A 12,756-nucleotide genomic window follows, 5' to 3' on the forward strand; every position below is an offset into this window, starting at 1 on the left:
AATCTTTTCTTGGTGAAAAGTTCAACCCTCTTCTACCACCTCAACATCTTTTTCAGTTCTAAATCCTGTATGCAGTATCCTAAAAATAGTTATACATAGATTTATATAAGGGCATTACACTTGTTGCTCTTCTTTACTAGAGACAAAGTAAGTCAAAATAGCATTCCTGGTTCCCGTTTATCTTTCGTGTAGAATCCAACTACAGTTGTGAACAAGAGTCCAATATAATTCCCTTAGGATCAAACAAAGCAGCCAACCAGCTCAACCAAGTTCAAGATAAGCAAAACAACTTTTGTTTTCATATGCAATTTTTGGCACAAATCTGCTTATTGGATTTATTTGTTCTGTTCTCTCAGGTGAACAATTCTGAACCATAATATTCATGCCCATAAAAGCATGATAAATACACACTGTGTATTCCTCAGCATTTCATGATAAATAAGGCTACTATCATGGTATATGTTATCTGTTCCCACTATGACACTGCCATAAATATCACACTATATTTAAGATCAAGAGAAACCTTATATTCTTCACATTTATTCTTATCTAATAATTTTTTTCAATCCAGCATAAAAATGATACCCAAATATCTGATGGTCAGTCCAAAGCAAGTAAAATATTTTAACAGAAATTGAAATTCAATTTTTCTTGTTTCCACATCAGTTAAAGCTCAGAAGCATTTGCTGCAATTATATTCTTAGTAACCTTGTAACCTAAATAAGCACATTTAAAAAAACAGCTATCCACTCACATACTTTTAAAATAAATTCAGATCATCTACTGGAATTAAATAACTTAAGAATTTTAAAATTATTCTCTTTGGTTGCATTACAACCAAAAGTGAATATTCACTTCTCTAGAAAATGTAGTTTTCAGCACAACCACAGAATGTAATGTTTCATCACCTTATATTTATTTACCAAATACAATGCATTTTTTCAGTTTTCACAAAATCTCTTCTTTCTGATCAATCAATGAGATTATTCAACATCAGTTCATTCCCTCTTTTTTTCTTGACAAATTCCTTGATAAAATGTTTGGAGATTTCAGCATTTATCCATTTTATGGACACCATAATTATATAGACAAGCATATTCCTTTACAAGCATATTCTGAATGAAGTGATTTGTTTTTAAGTCATACGCTATATCACAAGATTGTTTGATATTGCGATATGGCACTGTTGTCATAGTTAAGGTGTCAGATTAGAAACCTTAAGACCATGAGTTCTAGTCCCTCTTTAGGCATGACGCCTGCTGCATGACCTTGGGCCAGTCACTCTTTTTCTCAGCCCTGTGAATAGGCTATGGCGAGCCACTTCCCAAAAAATCTTGCCAATCAAAAATGTATAGATTTTACTATGGTTCATCGCACAGCCAGTATAAATGTTTAGATTGGATTTGGTATTTTTATCCACCTATCAAGCCTTCCCAAAGACCTGGGATAGGCTTTATTATTAAACATACATAACATACCAACATACATATATACACTGCTCAAAAAAATAAAGGGAATACAAAAATAAGACATCCTAGACCTGAATGAATGAAATATTTTTATTAAATACTTCGTTCATTACATAGTTGAATATGCTGACAACAAAATCACACAAAAATTATCAATGGAAATCAAATTTAGCAATTCATGGAGGTCTGGATTTGGAGTTACACTCAAAATTAAAGTGGAAAAAAACACTACAGGCTGATCCAACTTTGATGTAATGTCCTTAAAACAAGTCAAAAAATGAGGCTCAGTAGTGTGTATGGCCTCCACGTGCCTGTATGACCTCCCTACAACGCCTGGGCATGCTCCTGATGAGGTGGCAGATGGTCTCCTGAGGGATTTCCTCCCACCCCTGGATTAAAGCATCCTCCAACTCCTGGACAATCTGTGGTGCAACGTGGCGTTGGTGGATGGAGAGAGACATGATGTCCCAGATGTGCTCAATTCGTCTTGCAGGAACTGCTGACACACTCCAGCCACATGAGGTCTAGCATTGTCATGCATTAGGAGGAACCCAGGGCCAACCGCACCAGCATATGGTCTCACAAGGGATCTGAGGATCTCATCTCGGTACCTAATGGCAGTCAGGCTACCTCTGGCAAGCACATGAAGGGCTGTGCGGCCCCCTAAAGAAATGCCACCCCACACCATTACTGACCCACTGCCAAAACGGTCATGCTGGAGGATGTTGCAGGCAGCAGAATGTTCTCCACGGCGTCTCCAGACCTGTCACGTCTGTCACATGTGCTCAGTGTGAACCTGCTTTCATCTGTGAAGAGCACAGGGCACCAGTGGTGAATTTGCCAATCTTAGTGTTCTCTGGCAAATGCCAAGCGTCCTGCACGGTGTTGGGCTGTAAGCACAACCCCCACCTGTGGACGTCGGCCCTCATACCACCCTCATGGAGTCTGTTTCTGACCGTTTGAGCAGCCATATGCACATTTGTGGCCCACTGGAGGTCATTTTGCAGGGCTCTGGCAGTGTTCCTCCTGTTCCTCCTTGCACAAAGGCGGAGGTAGCGGTCCTGATGCTGGGTTGTTGCCCTCCTACGGCCTCCTCCACGTCTCCTGATGTACTGGCCTGTCTCCTGGTAGTGCCTCCATGCTCTGGACACTACGCTGACAGACACAGCAAACCTTCTTGCCACAGCTTGCATTGATGTGGCATCCTGGATGAGCTGCACAACCTGAGCCACTTGTGTGGGTTGTAGACTCCGTCTCATGCTACCACTAGAGTGAAAGCACCACCAGCATTCAAAAGTGACCAAACCATCAGCCAGAAAGCATAGAAACTGAGAAGTGGTCTGTGGTCACCACCTGCAGAACCACTCCTTTATTGGGGATGTCTTGCTAACTGCCTATGCTTTCCACCTGTTGTCTATTCCATTTGCACAACAGCATGTGAAATTGATTGTCAATCAGTGTTACTACCTAAGTGGACAGGTTGATTTCACAGAAGTGTGATTGACTTGGAGTTACATTGTGTTAAGTATTCCCTTTATTTTTTTGAGCATTTTCTTTGATTTTCCCACAACTAAATATAGTGTGCTGATTGGACAATATAGTCAACAAATTTAGAGGATATGGAGTTTGGAGAAGCACTACGAAGAAACTATGCTTTCTAATCAGTGCATTTAGTTGTTAAAAGCAGATAAAGGTAACAAATTAGTTTAAATCCTTCCCAGTTTCAAGAGACCAAATCCTTTTTATTCTTTTCTCTTTCAAACATCTTGAGGAACCACTGTTTTGTATTCCTCATCCACCTCATCCTCAATGGACAATACAATACATTAGTTTCAGCAGTATGAACAGAGAGCCAGGCTCAAATCCTCATTCAGTGGACAACTTCAAGCCATCACTTTCTCACAATTTCTCTTACCTATCTGATGATACAATTTATTCAGAAACCAAAGAGGTCTCAAACCATAGTTCTTAGCTTCTACTCTTAGCCACTGTTTAAGTTTCCATCTGCTTTTAACTTGAATAGAAACAGATCAAAGACTCCAACTACTAATAAACACTACAAAGTATTTAATGCAAATAGGTTAAAATTAAAGACTAACATTGATCTATTTTTTTTTCATTCATCTCCTACACAGGAATCTTGACGTAGCATTAACAAATAAATAAATCATTTTTTTCATTCTGAGGCTACTGAAATCTACCATCCTGAAGAAACTATTTGCATCATGGTGCTTCCTGCATCAAGTCTTTGACTTTCTCCTCATCAATGTATATTTCTTCTGTATGCTTTCCCTACCACCCAAACACAGAAAAAAACAATGCATTTGAAAGCTTATTTTTTTTAAATTAGAAAAAGGGGCTGCTTTTCAAAAACGAAGTGTGGTTCACATTGGTCCTTTTAACCAGGCATGTGATTCTACGGTTTGGACCGGTTGTTACGATTCTGCACAGTTTGGAGAACTAGCAAATCGTGCCCTTGGCTGGCCCCTCCCCTCCCACTCTTTATCACACATGCACGACATCGCCCACATGCCCAACTTCGCTGACTGCATTCTCCCCTGCCCAGTCACTCCATGAGGTTTTTTTCGTTCTGACGATCAGCTGTTCTGGGATCCCCCTTGCAGTCTTACTGCTTCGCCCAGGCTTCCCTGAGGCCTAGGAGGCAAAAAGGAGTGCGTGGTGGGGAGGTGCTGTGCCCCCCCGCTCCTTTTTTGCCTTCTTGGGCCTCAGGGAAGACTTCTGGAAGCAAAAATGCCCCCAGGAGACTCCCCTGTGGCCCAGGAGGCCAAAAAATGCAGCGTGGGGATGCTGCAAAAAAGCCACGCCCACCCATTCACATGGCCACACCCACCTAGCCATGCCCACAGAACCAGTAGTAAAAATATTTGCATCTCACCCCTTTAAACAGTGGCCCTCTTGCAAGCAGACAGCTCTGGCTAAATGCTTCAGCATTAAATATTTGCAGTTAAAAAAACTAAGCAGTAAATTATTTGGTAAAGCAAACAAGTCATTTCATTAATTACATAATTTATTTCCTCTCTTCAAAATAGCTTATTTCAAGGCAGGTTACAAACAGCAGCAAATACTATTGAATCCAAACAAACCCAACTACCACTAATACAGTTAAATTTCAAAGAGAGGGAGAAAGAGAAAGGAAGTTCTGCTAATAGAAAATTCCATCTGGTATTTTAAAAAAATAACATTAAAGCCTTCCTTTATTGAACTACATATTTCTTTTTATATACCACCAGCAATCAGGACAGTAGTGGAATTCAAATTTTTTACTACTGGTTCTGTGGGTGTGGCATGGGAAAAACACTGTAATATCTCCATTCCTACCCCACTCTAAGGGAAGGACACTGTAAAATCTCCATTCCCTCCCCACTCCTGGGAGGTTACTGCAAAATCCCATTCCCTCCACATTCCACTAACCTGCTTTCAAGTTCCATTCTCCTGTGCAGAGCAACAAAAGAAGACTCACCCAATCAGCTGGGATTCAGGAAGCAGAGAATAGATGGTGGTGGAACCAGTCAGAGGTGGTATTTGCCAATTCTCTGAACTGCTCAAAATTTCCACTATCGGTTCTCCGGAAACTGGTTAGAACCTGCTGAATACCACCTCTGAATCAGGAGGACTTTGGAAATGTTTGACTTGGATAGATTTTGAAACTGAGGTCAGCAAGGCTAACTTTATTCTAACAGAAAGAAAAAAAATATTATAGATATTTAAGATCTATCTAGTAAGAGATGTCATTTCCACTAATAGGTAATTTTTTTGACCTGTAGACCATTTGAAATTTTGAGAGCATATTTTAAGCAGCCCCACAAAATATTTGTCCAGGCATGTTTTGCTAGTCACAGAAACCCTTTTATCAGAAGACAAGACAGTGGACATTGCTTTATTACAGCTTTCTAGTCCTTTGAGTAACAACGATACACGCTTCCAATTACATCCCACAGGCAATTTTGAAAATAAGGATGAAGTTCCAATTTCATTCTTAAAATGATATATTTTAAGGAAATAAATCAGATAAAAAACACAGCAATATTTAGAAAAAATGTGGTATTACCACTATCCCAGGAATTATTGCTTCCAAAAAATTTACTAGATCACCGCAATATATTGTTCTGAACAGACTGCTGCCGGTACAACACAACCTTACCTTTGAAGAGTCTATTCCAGAGGTTATTTAGGAACAAAATTAAGGTTTATGAGCACTTAAAATTACATATCTAATGTTTCAGAGTGGGATACAACTTGGCCGTAAGGTTTAATTTTTGCTTCCCTAAAGGAAGTACCTCTGTCTTCTCCATACTTTCCTTCAATTTATTGAACCCGATCATTATTGAATTTTCTTACGCTTTCAAAAATTTACCAGCCAAAAAATAAGAAAGACTTATAAACATATTGGTAAAACCTCACCCCCCAAAATTGAATGACCTATCCCTGGATTTTGAAATAGATATTTTTTTAAAATAACAAAGGAATCATTCAGAATACTGAGGTATATGTGCAAAAAAAGGAAAATAAATTTCTGAAAATAGCCACTCAGTGCTAGTGAAATGCTTCCAAACTTTTATTCAAAAACAAATCTTGATAACACTGGAAACCAAGAAATCCTGAGAATCCAGATCTCACTTTAGATATCATTTTGCCCACCAGTGCCATAAAGATTTTTTTCTTTTTAAAATTTTATAACTGAACACATATACACATTCACCAAGTATTAATACTACCAAGATTATTTTGTTTACAAAATTTAACCTAATACTGCAATGTAAATAATCAGCCTCACTTATACTGTAGAGTTAAGGCAATTAATTGAGGAATAGAATAATCTTAACTGGCCAAACTGTAGTAATAATCTCCTGATTTAACTATTTTGAGAAGTAGCCAGTTAACAATTTTAAGGTAGCTGTATCAGCCTATCCCATGTAAAATAATTAATATACTGGGAGTCACAAGAAAAAATAGGATAATCATGAAAATAAATACTGATCACCACAATTTTATAATTTATTACTTTTACTATCTCTTATTTTTTTAAAAAAATAAGATGTATTTTAACTTTTTTTCTGATTTACTGCCAAATTTTCACTGATTTATTTTTTATGGCACATTCTATATTAAGAAGCCAAAAACTATTAATACATGTAATCTGTGTATGAAATATCATGTTTGCTTTAACAAAATTTAGTAAAGTATTGCAGGTAAACTGCTAGTCTAACTGTAGTGTTATTCAAGTAGCAAAAGACTAAGTTGTAGAACAAAAGCTAAAAGCCTGATCCAGAAATAGTTATTCATACATAAACTATCTTGTTATTCAGATCCATTGTTCTGGGAATGCAGAATCTTAGTATTTCAAACACAAAAGAGTACTTTGTATTAGCTATAGCAGCTGTTAAGTATGAAAGCTATTTGGGTATAAGGCCAACAATCCTAAACTTATAGGATTCCAATAATTACAAAACTATGCTCAGGGTTAGTACATCTTCTTGATCTTTGTCTCTCCCTCCCTACTCTCCCAACACAGTAAATTATTGCATTATTCTCTACTACTAAATGTGGTTTGAATTCAGTTGCTTTCAATTTGGACAAACATTTTGGCTAATGTTGATAGACAAGCAAAATCTCAAAATGATTTTACTTATTTCAAAAACGCTCTATTTTAATAGATACATTATCTGAGAAATCAAGTGTGTTTAAAAGATGTTTTTTCCTCCAACATACCTTTTAAACAGATTCCATCATTTCCTATGCAGCAATCTGCAAAATTCCAGCCCTTAAAAACTTATCTCCTCCAAATGATACCATTGAATATCAATGGCAAGAAGTCAATATTTAATATTTGTGAAAAGAAATAACGGAAATATCCGTTAGGCATTCAAGTCTTAACACAGCTATTTTATTTTTAAAATGCCAAGTCCACAAGCAATTTCAAAGGGCCCCCAATTTCAATTTCACCTCTTCAAGGGATACTTCTAGTGATACAAGCTCTATCATTGAGGCCCATGGAGAGTATTTATTTTCAATACAGCAATTAGCTGCTAAAAAGTTACTTGGTCTATGTAAGTTCAACTAGTACACAAACAGTTTACAAACACAACTTCAATAGTCAAGAGATGTCAGAATCCACCAAATCTTTTGTTTTATAACTGTAACTTAATTAAAACTCAGAATTTTAAAACAATAACATATGAAAAAACAAACGTGCTGATTATTTTCACATTTTAATCAAGGCTCTAAAAGTATATTTTATTAAAAAAAACAATTTCAACATAGAAATAGGAAATTAAATTCATATAACACTTATCATTAAATCAAGTTTGTATAAGACAACTAGAAACAGCAATTGAACATCAGAGATAATAGAATTTCATAAATATTTCTGTCTAATTTGGCACCTATTTTATTCTCCTGCACTTTGACTGACTTTGTTAATGTGATATAATTATTAGATCAATTCTTCAATGTTTTCAAATCCTGATTCAACAAAGTCTCATTAGGAGTATAAATCAGATATTTTATCTTTCTGTCAATATATTTATCCCCTAGAATTTTGTCTCCTACGTAACTTGTTTTAACCTATGACCTTAAAAACTAACTATAGCTCCCTTTCCTTAATTTGTACCATAAGTAAATGAAATATCTTTTTATTCCCAGTAGTAAAGAAATTCACAGTAAACTATGCCTTAACATTTCCATTGTAAGTATGAGGAAAAAATATCTAACATAAAACACACTTGAATGAAATTACCAGCTTCCCTATCTGAAATAGCAGATTCTCCAGCCCAATTTGTTGGGCTACAATTCCCAGCCACTATGGCTAAAATCTAAAGATATGCTGTCAGAGAATTATGAGCATTATTTAATACATCTGCAAAACAAATAAAACACAGCAGCTGCAATACAACAGATTTTTTTCTACACATATATATTGCTTTTAAATCTTATTTCCACTTTACATCATCAAAATGATTTAAGATAGCTACAACTATATACAGAAGCAAAAACAAAAAAATTTCAAACAGGTAATATATCTGATTTGTCCTATCCAGCACCAGTGAATCGAATAATATCCTTAGCCCCAACTGCAAAACCTCACCTGTGATGAGAATTTCAGCCCAAAGCCTTCAAAAGGGAAAAGAATATCAAATTCAAAAGAACACTGAACATTCCACAACTCTGTTGGAAATGATGAGAGCCAGTTTAGAAAAACTGCTAATCAGTCTTCCTATAGGCTCTACTGAAAGGATAGAAGAGACTTCACCTCCTTATCATGAAAAAGCACATTATTTATTCCATTTGAAACTGATGGGTTGATTGTACTCATAACACTTAAAACAAAACAAACCTAGACAGTTCATTTCCCACAGAAATTGGTGAACTAGCAGGCATATTTGCTAGTTAGCCATTTTATAGCTTAGCTTCATCTTCACTAAAGCCATCCTAGAAATGAGTTACATACAAATTATTGTATGTAAGGATTGCTCCCCAGGTTGTTTTCCTTATTGTGCTGACATAATCACAAACAAGTAGGTATATAGCTCTACTTTCTATATTCTCCACAACTATGAGATAGGTGATCAGAGAATGACTAGCCCAAAGCCACTCATTGAGTTTCTTTAACCTATGTTTCCCTATTCCTAGTCCAGCAGCATCTTAACCATGACAGTAAAATTGTTTTGCAAATAAGGATAATTTTACATTTTAGATGTTAATTAATTTTAAAAATCAAATATCAATCTTGGACATTAAGCTTTAAATCACAGGAGATATGCCACCTAGAAATCCCATCACTGTCATAACTTTAGAGAAATATATGTTTTGTGAAAAACACATTTGAGAAAACGGAATCTTATTCACAAATTACCCAATTGCGTAACCATTCATATGCATAATGTTTCACTATGTTAAGGAACTGTCTTCAATGTGAGTTAGTCATGTTTTACAACTGAATCAAATACATAGGTTTAACATATCTAATATTAAGAATCATCATTCACGAACACTAGGCATATAAAGCAAAATCCTATATAACTTTATTTATAAGTCATTCAGTTAATATATGAACTAAATGAACTATTTTATTCAAGTTAAACATAATTTACTATAAAGTTTAAAGACAGCAACTTCATTAGAAGTGATGTCTTCATGTTGAATCTGCTAGTGCAGTAACACTACCTTTCTAAAGATAATTTTCCATGTATAACTTTAAACAATTCAAAAAGCAGTTGCGAACAGCTTCTAAAGTTTGTGACAACCAGAAGTATTTTTTACATTTATGTCCTGCAGAAAAGCCTTTTTACCTGTTTTATTTTTAGAATTATGCATCATAAGTAGAGTAAATCCCGGTATGAGCAATCATGCAATTGCAAGAAAGAGCAACAATTTTCTAATGCTTAGAATACAAACACCATGTTGATGTTCTCATATTATTTTTAAGTGGCAGCAAACTATTATGTGACACTGAACAGGTTTTAAATCAAAGGATTGAAAATGCCAATTTCCCTTCCAAACTAAGGTTCATCTTACTTTAACAAGTTACTTTAAGGTTCATTTCTTTTTTGAACTGACCTAAAAGATCAAATAGTGAAGCAGAATTTTTAATTTTAAGAAAAAAACCCTGAAAATTACATTTGCTAGTTTGCTTTAAGAACAAAAGCAGTGCCACTAATTCTAAATTATCAATAGTAAACGCAGACAACACTAAGCAAGATAACTATAAGTCTAATTAAGGAGGAAAAAAGAATATTCATAATTAACAAATGATCAAGTACACTTGATAGTAAAATGTCATTAAGAACCAACTTCGTGGCACACCTTCTATACTACTTATTACATTGATCGGAGTCTATACCCCAAACAGCAATTTCAGATTCTATTACAATAAAAAGGAAAATCTCACACAATAGACATTAAGCAAAACAAGCATAATTTAGTTAAGGCTTCCCCAAAACTATATTAAAAGTTTGATTGGTTATAGAATATATAAATAAGTTACTTTAGAAAGTACCATGAGAGAAGAGAGGGAAAAAGAAGCAAATTCATTGTTGATTGTAAAAGCTGTAGCTATAAGGATACAGCATGCAGTCTCCACAAGGCGCACACAAAAATGACTGCCAACCAGCCACGTGACGACAAAATCTCCAATACAGGCGCGCTCACGGGCGCGCGCGCACACACAAGATGTTTGAGAATGGAAATTGGGGGCAGGTTTGGACGGATGTGATGGAACTTTGGGAACGCCGGAGTTCGAATGTTGGCGAGAAGTAAATTGGAAAGCAGCATGTTTATGAAAGGGGGAGGAGACAAGCAGAGCAAGCGACTAATACAAAGAAAACAAACATCTTCCAATTGGGAAGCTTTCTGCGTTAACAGAAGAGCAAAGCCTTCAAGTTAAAGTGGCGCCATAAGAAACCAGCTTTTCTTCCCCTCCCCCAATTTGCGTTGGAACCGCAATACTTCGCATAAGCGCGCAAATACATGGCTAGTTTTTTAACGCCACTCTAACAATAACAGTAACAGCAGAGCAACCGAGGGACGGGCCCGTTACAGAAGACATTGCGTTCATTGAGGGAAGTACTTTACAAGTGCTATTGTAAAATGGACAGCGGGAGTGGTCGCCTCTATTCCAAACATTAAACAAAGTCAGTCTTTTCCAGTTCCCTCTCTTTCCCACCCCCTAGCATAGACGACCGGCTGCAGTGCTTATTCCCTTCTTCCCCCACCTCCGTCCCACACTTAACTGTTAAGGGAAACTAAAAGCTCTTTTGTAACCTTATAAAAGCACGATTACTCCAAGCTGCAAGCTTTATGGCTTTCCAAAGGTAATGAGGTAGAGAGGAGATTGCATTGTAGTTGCAGGACAGCGCAAACGCCTGGGAGTGTTGCAAACACATAACAGGTAAGAACGGGAAAGTAGTAAGGAAAAAAAAATATCATTAAGAATTAAGAACGTGGCAGTATTTTACACTTCGAATAGAAAATAAAGGACCGGACAGGGAAGTTTCAGGACTATTACGGTTTTTTAAAAAAGAAAAATCTCTCTGCAAAAAAATGTTCATCTTAGAACCAGAAATTAAAAGGCAAACGAGTTGCGAATCAAACTCAGGGAGGAGGGGAAGAAATAAGGGTCATAGAAGTTGTTTTCTGGCCGCTGCGGGCTCGTGCGAGGTACAGGCAGCCAGTAGCGCTAACAAAGACAGCGACAGAAGGGCCGAGCAAGGGCAACGGGAAAGCCAAGCAAGCAATCGAGTAAAGCAGGCAAAAGCAAAGCAAGCAGGCGGCGACACCTACCACGTGACGGAGCTGAGAGCAGAGTCCGGGCGGATCCGGCCCGACGCAAAAAAATATATATGTATGTAGTAATAATAAAAAGGGCGCAGTTTGCAAACAAGGCGAACGCAGTCTTCTTCCTTCGCTCCCGCCACCACAAAACGTCTTCTCGCCGTTGCTGTTCTCTCTCGGGCGCTCCTCTTTCTCCCCCTTCCTTCCAGTCCCAGCTCCCCCTTTCCCTGCCCGCCTGCTCCCTGCTCTTCTGCGGGCAAGGAGGGCGGGCGGGCAGGAAAAGGGCTGGGGAAGGAAGGGACTCCGGGGGCGAGGTTGCCTTCTTTGCAACCGCCCCCACCCCACGCACCCAAGAGGAGAGAGGCGGCGGCAGCGATTGGGGGAGGAAAAAAAGGTGCTCCTGGCTTTCTCCCCCCAGCGGCGGCGGCTGTTGCGGTGCCTCCTCCTCCTACTGCAAAGGAGGGTCTCCCGCTCTTCAAAGTGGGGCACAATGTGCAACAGTCTCTGCGGCGTTTCCTCCTCTCCGCCTTCGCCCCCCCCCTTTTGCCTTCGTACCCGACCCTCCACCGCGTACGACAGAAGGTAGCCGCAGCGACCGTGGAGGTGGTGGTGCTACTGCTGTTTTTCTGCTGCTAGATAATGTTCGGGGGAAAATGGCGGCTGAGCTCCTTCTCTGCTCTGCCCTCCTCCTCCTCCTTCTCCTCCCTTTAATCGGAGAATGCACCGGGCAGGCAAGGCAGGGGGAAGGGAAAGCAAAAGGGGGGGGAGGAAACACAAAAACGGAGGCGGTAGCGCCACCGTCGGTTTCCCGTGCGCACTGCGGGGTTAAACTACAGCTTTGCAGCTAAAAAACCTGCTTGCGCGCAAGGCAGACAGCTACCAAAGCAAATTAAAAAGCGCGTGCACCCGGCGCAGACGGTAAAACGAATGGCCGGACGGCTAATAGAAAATGATCAATCAGTGCAAGAGGAACAGCAATCAGCTGCACACTCCGGAA

General features: G+C 38.4%; 1 protein-coding gene across 12 annotated transcripts in view; it reads right to left on the reverse strand.

The window, feature by feature from the left end:
* Nucleotides 1-12,756, reverse strand: part of KANSL1 (KAT8 regulatory NSL complex subunit 1) — a 213,734-nt gene that overhangs the window by 169,033 nt on the left and 31,945 nt on the right. For 7 of the 12 annotated variants that reach the window (XR_015745633.1, XR_015745631.1, XR_015745632.1 and 4 more), the window contains exon 1: nucleotides 11,769-12,477. The exons of 3 other annotated variants lie outside the window; for them this stretch is intronic. The gene's annotated coding sequence lies outside the window, so the exon portion shown is untranslated. Of the gene's footprint in view, nucleotides 1-10,485; nucleotides 10,564-11,249; nucleotides 11,270-11,768; nucleotides 12,478-12,756 lie in introns of those variants that run through there. 2 more of the 12 variants (XM_087945428.1, XM_087945427.1) reach the window with 2 other exon arrangements.

This window comes from Notechis scutatus, chromosome Z (assembly GCF_049901735.1).
Source record: "Notechis scutatus isolate UNSWTSFEM ecotype Mainland chromosome Z, rNotScu1.2, whole genome shotgun sequence".
NCBI classification, from domain to species: domain Eukaryota; kingdom Metazoa; phylum Chordata; class Lepidosauria; order Squamata; family Elapidae; genus Notechis; species Notechis scutatus.